Raw genomic sequence first — 7,853 nt, forward strand, 5'->3', positions numbered from 1 at the left:
ACCAATAGACAGTCTTGGCCATCAAGACTACACATCTGGAGGGAATGGGAGGGGAGTAGTAGACGTAAATTTAAACAGATTGTAGTAAGTAGTGCTATGGGGGAGCCACAAGTGCATCACAGAGGTTATAGTTGAAAACATGTATGTGAAAACAGAAGACTTAATCTTGAGGGCATACCAGAAATTAGGCAGCATTGGACAGGAGAAACTGACAAGGGCTGACAAGCAAAGGAAAAAGTAGATCATGATGATAAAAGGAAAAACAGAAGAAAAATTATCTTTTTTTTTTGAGACAGAGGAGTCTCGCTCTGTCACCCAGGATGGAGTGCAGTGGTGCAATCTCAGCTCACTGCAACCTCTGTCTCCTGGGTTCAAACGATTCTCCTGCCTCAGCCTCCTGAGTAGCTGGGATTACAGGCGCATGCCACCATGCCTGGCTAGTGTTTGTATTTTTATTAGAGACGGGGTTTCACCATGTTGGTCAGGCTGGTGTCAAACTCCTGACCTTGTGATCCGCCTGCTCGGCCTCCCAAAGTGCTGAGATTACAGATGTGAGCTACCGTGCCTGGCCAGAAATTCTCTTACAGTAGGAAAAACCTGGGCTTTAGAGTCAGAGTGACTATGCGGTGAATCTTAGTCCTGTTTCTTACCAGCTTGGTAACTTTGGAGAAATGATTTATTCTCTCTGAGCCTTGGTCATCTTCTCTGGAAAATAGAGATAACAGTACAAACCTCATAGCAACGTTATGGGGCTGGGCCCTGCCTGATGCACAGGAGGTGCTCACAGATGATGGATGGGTGGTGGGGATGCTGCTGATGGTGGTGGTGGTGATGATGATGATCAATCAGGAGAGTGGTGACTGGGAGGCACTTTAGAGCCCCTGGTCCCTGCTTGTTGAGTAGTATGTTCAACCCTGGGATTTCTTGAGATGTGGATGTGAGAACATCACAGTAAGTTTTGGTGGAGAGAAGAGTGGGCCAAGTCTGTGCCTCCATCTTTTGCAGAGTGACTGCAGTTTGGATGGAAACTGGATACCAGCCATCCACTTTCTGGAAGGAAAATGCATTAGCTGCAATCCATTACACTGATTTGCTAACTCAAAATCTTTCATGATGAGTGCTGAAATTAAGTGATAACATTTTTTTCTATTTTAAAAAATATGCCTTCCCCTTGGACTTAAATAGTAAAATAGTAGGTAGGGTCAAATGCAATGGTCAGGGGAAATAGGTTTTAGTTAGAATCGATTTCGATTTTGATGCATATGGGGGACTGTGGCTTGGAACTTGGCCAAGAGGATCTGCTTTCTGCCTTCTGCACCTCTGCAGAGTGGCGGCACGCTGGACGTACTAGCGGTAGAAGTGAGGGAGCGGAGCCTATTGGGAATAGATCAACACATCTGTCAGGCAGGTGAAGAGTGATAATACTACCTGCTTAGGCATCCAGCACTGTGCCCGGCATGCATCAGCTATAAAGCAAACTGACCTCCCAGCCCTTTCTCACATAGGTACCCTGACATAGGGTACCTCACATAGGCATCCCAGGTACCCTGGTGGCAAGGACTCTTGAAAAAGGAAAGGAAGCCAGGACAGGGTTGGTCAAACGCTGTGACCGATGAGATTGTGGGCCAAAAGTTGCGAGGGAGGAAACTCCTCTTTATCAAGTGCCTACACAGACTGCCAAGCATGGTGCTAGTGGTTTCATCCTATCACCCATAAGTTGGTATTACTTACCTCATTTTACAGATGAGGAAATCAGGGCTCAGACGGGGGAAGGGACTTATCCCAAATCATGGAACTCATTCATATTGAACCAGCATACGAATCCAGGCTTTTCTGACCCCATAGCCTCCATTCATTCCCCAAAGCCCTGTGATGTTGGAGTGCTGGGGAAATGGCGTATTGAAAAAAAGACTGAGATATGAGAGAGACAGTGGCTCTGACCTCTCTTCACTTAGCTCAGAGCCATAAATTCTTAGAGAAGCCAAGCTTCAAGAGAGCTGAGTCTGAGCCAGCATCACTAGGGCGGGGAGAGGGGGTGGTGTCAGGGCTGGCAGGAGAGGACAGCAGAAGTATACCAGAGGGGGTTTGGGTACTCAGGATTTCCTGGATCCCACTGGAGAGGGATCCCCAGGCTCAAACCTCTTTCTCTCTTTTTCTCATCCCCAGGCCCTCTGTGACACAGCAGGTGTGGCCTGGATACCCATGGATGTGAGGAGCCTGCCACTCTCCCGCCCCAGCCACCCAGCCCTGGTGTGACTTAGCCCTAAGTTCTTTGGGAGGCCTGGCCTCTTTGCAGAGACCCAGGGACCTTTTATAGCTTCATGGTTTTGGGCCCATAAATTTTTCAAGAACTTACACAAATATTCAAGCCCTGATTTAAAAAAATATTGATGCTAAAATGTGAGCAGAAAACAACAACATTAAAATTAATACATGTTTAATTAAATGTCTACAGATGTGGTATTACACCAACTAGCCAAGCATAGCCCAGATCAATTCTTACTTAGGTATAATGAATAAATTCAAGTTAAAAAACAAAATGAATAATTCACTCTTCACAAAATTCAAAATTATAACAAACTTAAAAAAAAAAAAAAACTTCTGCTGCAGTAAATAGTATTTAATGCAAGAGCTGTGTTATTATACGTGTCACGACCAGGGTGGACATTGGGCCTGTGAAGGCCTCAGAAGGGCTCCACTGGCCTTCCAGGACAAGGTCCCTCTTGGTCACAGCAGTGGCTGTGGATGAAGGAGGCTGCAGCTGCCCTCTGGGTGGAGCTGGGTCTCTCAATGCAGGGGGCTGGGGCATGGCTGGGACTGGGGGCATTTGCCATCAGCAGCTGTGGTCTCAGGAACTACTGGAGATGGTGAAGGGCAAGGCAGTCCCTCTGGCTACACACAGGAGACCAAAACCCCATCTGTCCTCTTCTCTGCCTGAGCAAGGAGAACAACGCATTCAGCTGTGGGCTCCAGAAACTGCCTCTGGCTGCTGCTGTGTGGAGAAGGGGCTGCATGGAGCGAGCCCAAGGGCAGAAAGATCAGGGAGGTGGTCGTAGCAGGGTCCAGTGAGAGGTGATGGTGGTCTGGCCTGCAGCACGGGTAGTGGAGACACAGAAAAGAAGATGGATTTGAGAGATGTGTCTGAGGTGGAAATAATGGGACTTTGTAAAGAACAGAGAGTGTGAGGTGAAGGAGAAGGAAGAGGCTTGGATGATGTCAGAGTCCTGGGTTGGGGTAGGGGCAGGCGGTGGTGCCCACAAGAGCCAGGGAATGAGGAGGGGCACATGTTTGGTATATGCTGATGTCAGTTTGGGATGTGGTGGGCCTGAAGGGCTTGTGAGACATCCAGGGGAAATGGTCCAGGAGGCAAAGTGGTGTGTTGGCTTCACAAGGTGGACCCAAGGTGAGGGCACAGATGAGGATACTCCCCAGGTCAGACAGAGCACAGGCCTAATTCAGTGGAGGCCCAGAGGGCAGAGGCCCAGAGGGCAGAGCCCTTTCCACCCTGGGCCTTCACCTTCTACACCTTCCATTTACATCATCCACAAACCTCCCTGGATGTTCAGTTTGGTGGGGAATGAGGCTTGAATGTGGCACCGGTGGGAAGGGTTCCCCACTTTGAGTACTGTGGGTTTCTACTTTTACCTGGTGGGTGTGGTGGGGTCATAGCAAGCCTCATGAAGAAAGTGGGGTTTGAGGTCAGGATTTCGAGACCAGCCTGGCCAGGAAGTGGAGTTTGAATTCTTTCTCAAAGGTGGGCCAGTGGTGCACATGGGAGATGACAATGTTAGGCACAGAGAGAAGAGCACAGATGATTGGTCATGGCTGTTGAAGAGAATAAAAGAAAAGACAAATTTTAGAACCAAGACATCATGAGCCCCTGTGAGGTACTGTCTTCACTTCCCATGGCAGGCACAACAAATAACCACAAACCAAGTGGCTTGAAACAATTCACATTGATTCTCTGAAGGTCTGGAGGTCGAAAGTCTGAAACAGTTTCACAGGGCTAAGGTCAAGGTATCAGCAAGCCTGGTTCTTCTGGAGGCTTTAAGGGGAGCCTTTGTTTTCTTGCCTCTTTTAGTCTCTAGGGGCTGCCATATTCCTTGGCTGAGGCCCCTTCTTCCATGTTCAAAGTACATCAGATTGGTGAGGACCTTCTCCTGTGACCCTGACCCTCTGCATCCCTCTTATAAGGATGGTGTGATTACACCAGGCACATCCAGCTCCTGCAGGCTAATCCATGATGATTTCAAACTTCTTCATGTAGTCACACCTGCAAAATCCCTCTTGCCATACTAAGTATCTTTCCCAGGTCCTGGGGATTCAAACATGAACATCTTTGGGGGTTTTATCCAGCTGACCACAGGCACCAGCACAGTCATCATCACCAGGGCATGGAGAGCCACATTCAGCCCAGGACCGTGTCTAACCCAAGGCCCAGGCTTCATTGCCACTCCAGGCTGACTCTCCTTTTTTTTTTTTTGAGACGGAGCCTCGCTATGTCGCCCAGGCTGGAGTGCAGTGGCAGGATCTCAGCTCACTGCAACCTCCACCCTCCCTGGTTCAAATGATTCTCCAGCCTCAGCCTCCCAAGTAGCTGGGATTACGAGTGCGAGCCACCACACCTGGCTAATTTTTGTATTTTTTAGTAGAGACAGAGTTTCACCGTATTGGCCAAGCTGGTCTCCAACTCCTGACCTCGTGATCTGCCTGCCTCCGCCTCCCACAGTGCTGGGATTACAGGCCTGAGCCACCACGCCCAGTCTCCAGGCTGACTCTCTAGCAATTCCTGGACAGAATGGCCACAGCTCCTGAGCTGAGGACTTGTCTAGTTTTGCATTAAATTGTATCCCAGTAGTTAGATAAACAAGGCTGGGAATGTCTGGGTTGAACCCAGCTAAATGGGCTCCTTACAGCAGGACTTCTCAGAGCCTTTACCCCATGCTGGATACTGTGACACTCTAAACTTCATTCACCATGGAACCTTTACGAGATAACAACATTTCAAACAGAACACAGTTTGAGCAGTGCTGCATAGGCCAGGCTACTGCGTGGGGTGTTCGGCCAGAAGAAAAGAAACCTCAGAAGAGCAGGCACTCCCTTCAGCTCTCAGAAGGGCTATAGTGGGAAGAGACAGCCTTAGTTCCAAGTTCCTTTATTCAACAAGCACACCTGGGTGCTGAGGACAGATTGGTGAATTACATAAACCTGTTTCCTGCCCTAAAGGAGTTTACCATCTATTGTAATAGGTAAGGTCTGTGGAGGAATAGACAGGGTACAAAGAGAGGAAATACGGTGTTCAGAGAAGGTGTCATTTAAACCAACACCTGGGCTGGGTGCGCTGGCCCACGCCTGTAATCCCAGCACTTTGGGAAGCTGAGGTGGGTGGATCACCTGAGGTCAAGAGTTCAAGACCAGCCTGGCCAACATGGTGAAACGCTGTCTCTACAAAAAATACTAAAAAAAAAAACAAAATTAGCTTGGTGTGGTGGCATGCACCTGTAGTCCCAGCTACTCAGGAGGCCGAGGCAGGAGAACTGCTTGAACCCAGGAGGCAGAGGTTGCTGTGAGCCGAGATCGTGCCATTGCACTCCAGCCTGAGTGACAGAGTGAGACTCCGTCTCAAAACAAAACAAAACAAAAAACCAAGACCTGAAGGAGGACTCGGCTGCACACAGAGTGAGGGGAAAGGGCACTCCAGGCCAAAGGAACAGCATGAGCAAAGGCCCTCAGGTGGCTGGCAAGGAATATGGCCTAGTTGAGGAATCAGAAGGATGAAAGGAAGGCAGTGTGGTTAAAACCCAGTGAACATGGATGGAGAAGAGGAGAGGCTTGCTGGGAGAAGCTGCTGGAAATACTAGGTTACACAGGCACTTTGGGCCACAGTGAAGAGTTGAAAGTCAGCATATATGTGTTAAGCGAGAAACTGCATAATTAAAACACACAAACACAGACACACAGAACAGTAACGAGCCCATTGTTTGGAGAATAGACAGGGAGAGGCTAGAGGGCAATCTTGCATCTGCTGTTTCCACAGTGTCCAGGACAGTTCCTGGTAAGCAGCATGTGCTCATCAATGATTTGTTGAATGAATAAATCAATAAGAGAGGTAGGAGGCTGGGTGCGGTGGCTCAGGCCTGTAATCCAAGCACTTTGGGAGGCTGAGGCAGAAGGATCATTTGAGGTCAAGGGTTCGAGCCCAGGTTGGCCAACATAGTGAAAACCCGTCTCTACCAAAAAGACAAATAATTAGCCAGGTGTGATGGCCCACACCTGTGGTCCCAGCTACTCAGGAGGCTGAGGCAAGAGAATCGCTTGAACCCGCAAGGTGGAGGTTGCAGTGAGCCGAGATGGAGCCACTGTACTCCAGCCTGGGTGACAGAGCGAGACCCTGTCCCCCCTCCACCAAAAAAGAGGTAGAAACATTAGCATGAAGGCTATTGCAGAAGTCCCTGCAGTTGAGGGTGACTTGGAGATGGAAAATGGATGGTAAGAAGCGGTTGAATTCAAGATATATTTTGGAACTAGAAGCAACAGGACCTGTTCATGGGTTGAAGGTGAAGGTGTAAGGTAAGGGAGGAATCTAGAATGTTTCCTGGGTTTCTGCCTTGAGTAACTGGCTGGAGGATGATGTCATTTCCTGTGAAGGGGAAGATTGGGAGAGATTAAGGGATATAGTCCTGGGTGACCAGGAAGAGAAGCAAGATGCCACCCCTGAACATGTTGGGTTTGAGGTGCCTCGGAGCTACCCAAGTGAAGATACCCAGTTGGCAGTCTGGAGCCCAGAGAAGGGTGAGGGGTGGAGATCTAAACTTGGGAGGCATCGTGCGCAGATGGGTTTTAAAACCATGTCATGAGCAAGATCACCCGGGGAGAGAGGGCAAATAAAGACAGAAGGCCAGGAACTAGGTGGGTTCAAAACAGTCTTATTAAAACAAACAAACGAAAACAAAAAGCAGATGAAGAAAGGGGTCGTTACTGTGGTGAGCTGGAGCGATTTAATACCTCTGAGTTTGTTTCCTCCTCCGTCAAATGAGATAATAACTCCTTCTCATTGGACACACTCCAAAGCTTGCCTGACCACGGACGGGGGCTCAACCGCTGATGGAGTCCGAGCAAAGCTCAGAATTCTCCATCCTGACAAGTCCTGGAGAGGGACAGACTTAACTCTCCTCCAGCCAAAGGCAGCAGGATTAGAGCCTTTAGCCACCTCGGTGGGTGATCCACCTTATAGCTCGGGCCCTTGCCATGCTTCTCCCGAGCCTGAGCCCGCCCCACGCTGGGCACCAAGTCCACCTTGTCCGCAGCTTCTCAGAATGACCACCAGAGGGCGCAGTTCCTCACCGCGGGCGCTTGCCTGCCTCCTCCCCCCTTCCTCCTCTCCTCCCTCTCATTCCCCTCCTACCGCGCCTCCGCTGGATCCTTCATCCTAACGTCCCTCCCACTTGCCCTGCGCGAGGCTCTGTGTCTCACATTGAGGACATGGGGTCCCGGAGCCTGAGGATTTCATGGGCTGGGCAACAAAGGAGAACAGTTATAATCGTGGAGGGAGAGTATGATGAAGGGGAAAGTAAGGGCTGGGGTAAAGAGGCCCAAATTAAACCTAAATTCTGCCGCCTATTAACTGCGAGACCTTAGATACACGGCTTCACTTCCCAGAGCCTGGCGGGACTAACCTATGTTGGAGGGTTGTTGTGAGAGGTACATGACATGTCAGTTTGTATATGTGCCGGCTAGTGATTCTAACAGCATCCACCTCAGAAGGCTGCTTTGAGAATTAAATGAAATAATACACATAGGTTGCCTATTTAATAGTAGATACTCAAAAATGCTAGCTCTTTAAGAAGTATTAA

General features: G+C 49.3%; 1 long non-coding RNA gene across 1 annotated transcript; it reads right to left on the reverse strand.

Moving 5' to 3' along the window:
• Nucleotides 1-2,420: 2,420 nt before the first annotated feature.
• On the reverse strand, nt 2,421-7,414 carry LOC109028790 (uncharacterized). Its single transcript, XR_002007765.2, has 3 exons — nt 7,006-7,414; nt 3,646-3,825; nt 2,421-3,088 (listed from the first exon to the last, which is right to left on the reverse strand). It is a non-coding gene; the product is annotated as an uncharacterized lncRNA (long non-coding RNA).
• Between the last annotated feature and the right edge of the window lie 439 nt (nt 7,415-7,853).

The sequence above is a fragment of the Gorilla gorilla genome, chromosome 9, assembly GCF_029281585.2.
Source record: "Gorilla gorilla gorilla isolate KB3781 chromosome 9, NHGRI_mGorGor1-v2.1_pri, whole genome shotgun sequence".
Lineage (NCBI taxonomy): Eukaryota > Metazoa > Chordata > Mammalia > Primates > Hominidae > Gorilla > Gorilla gorilla.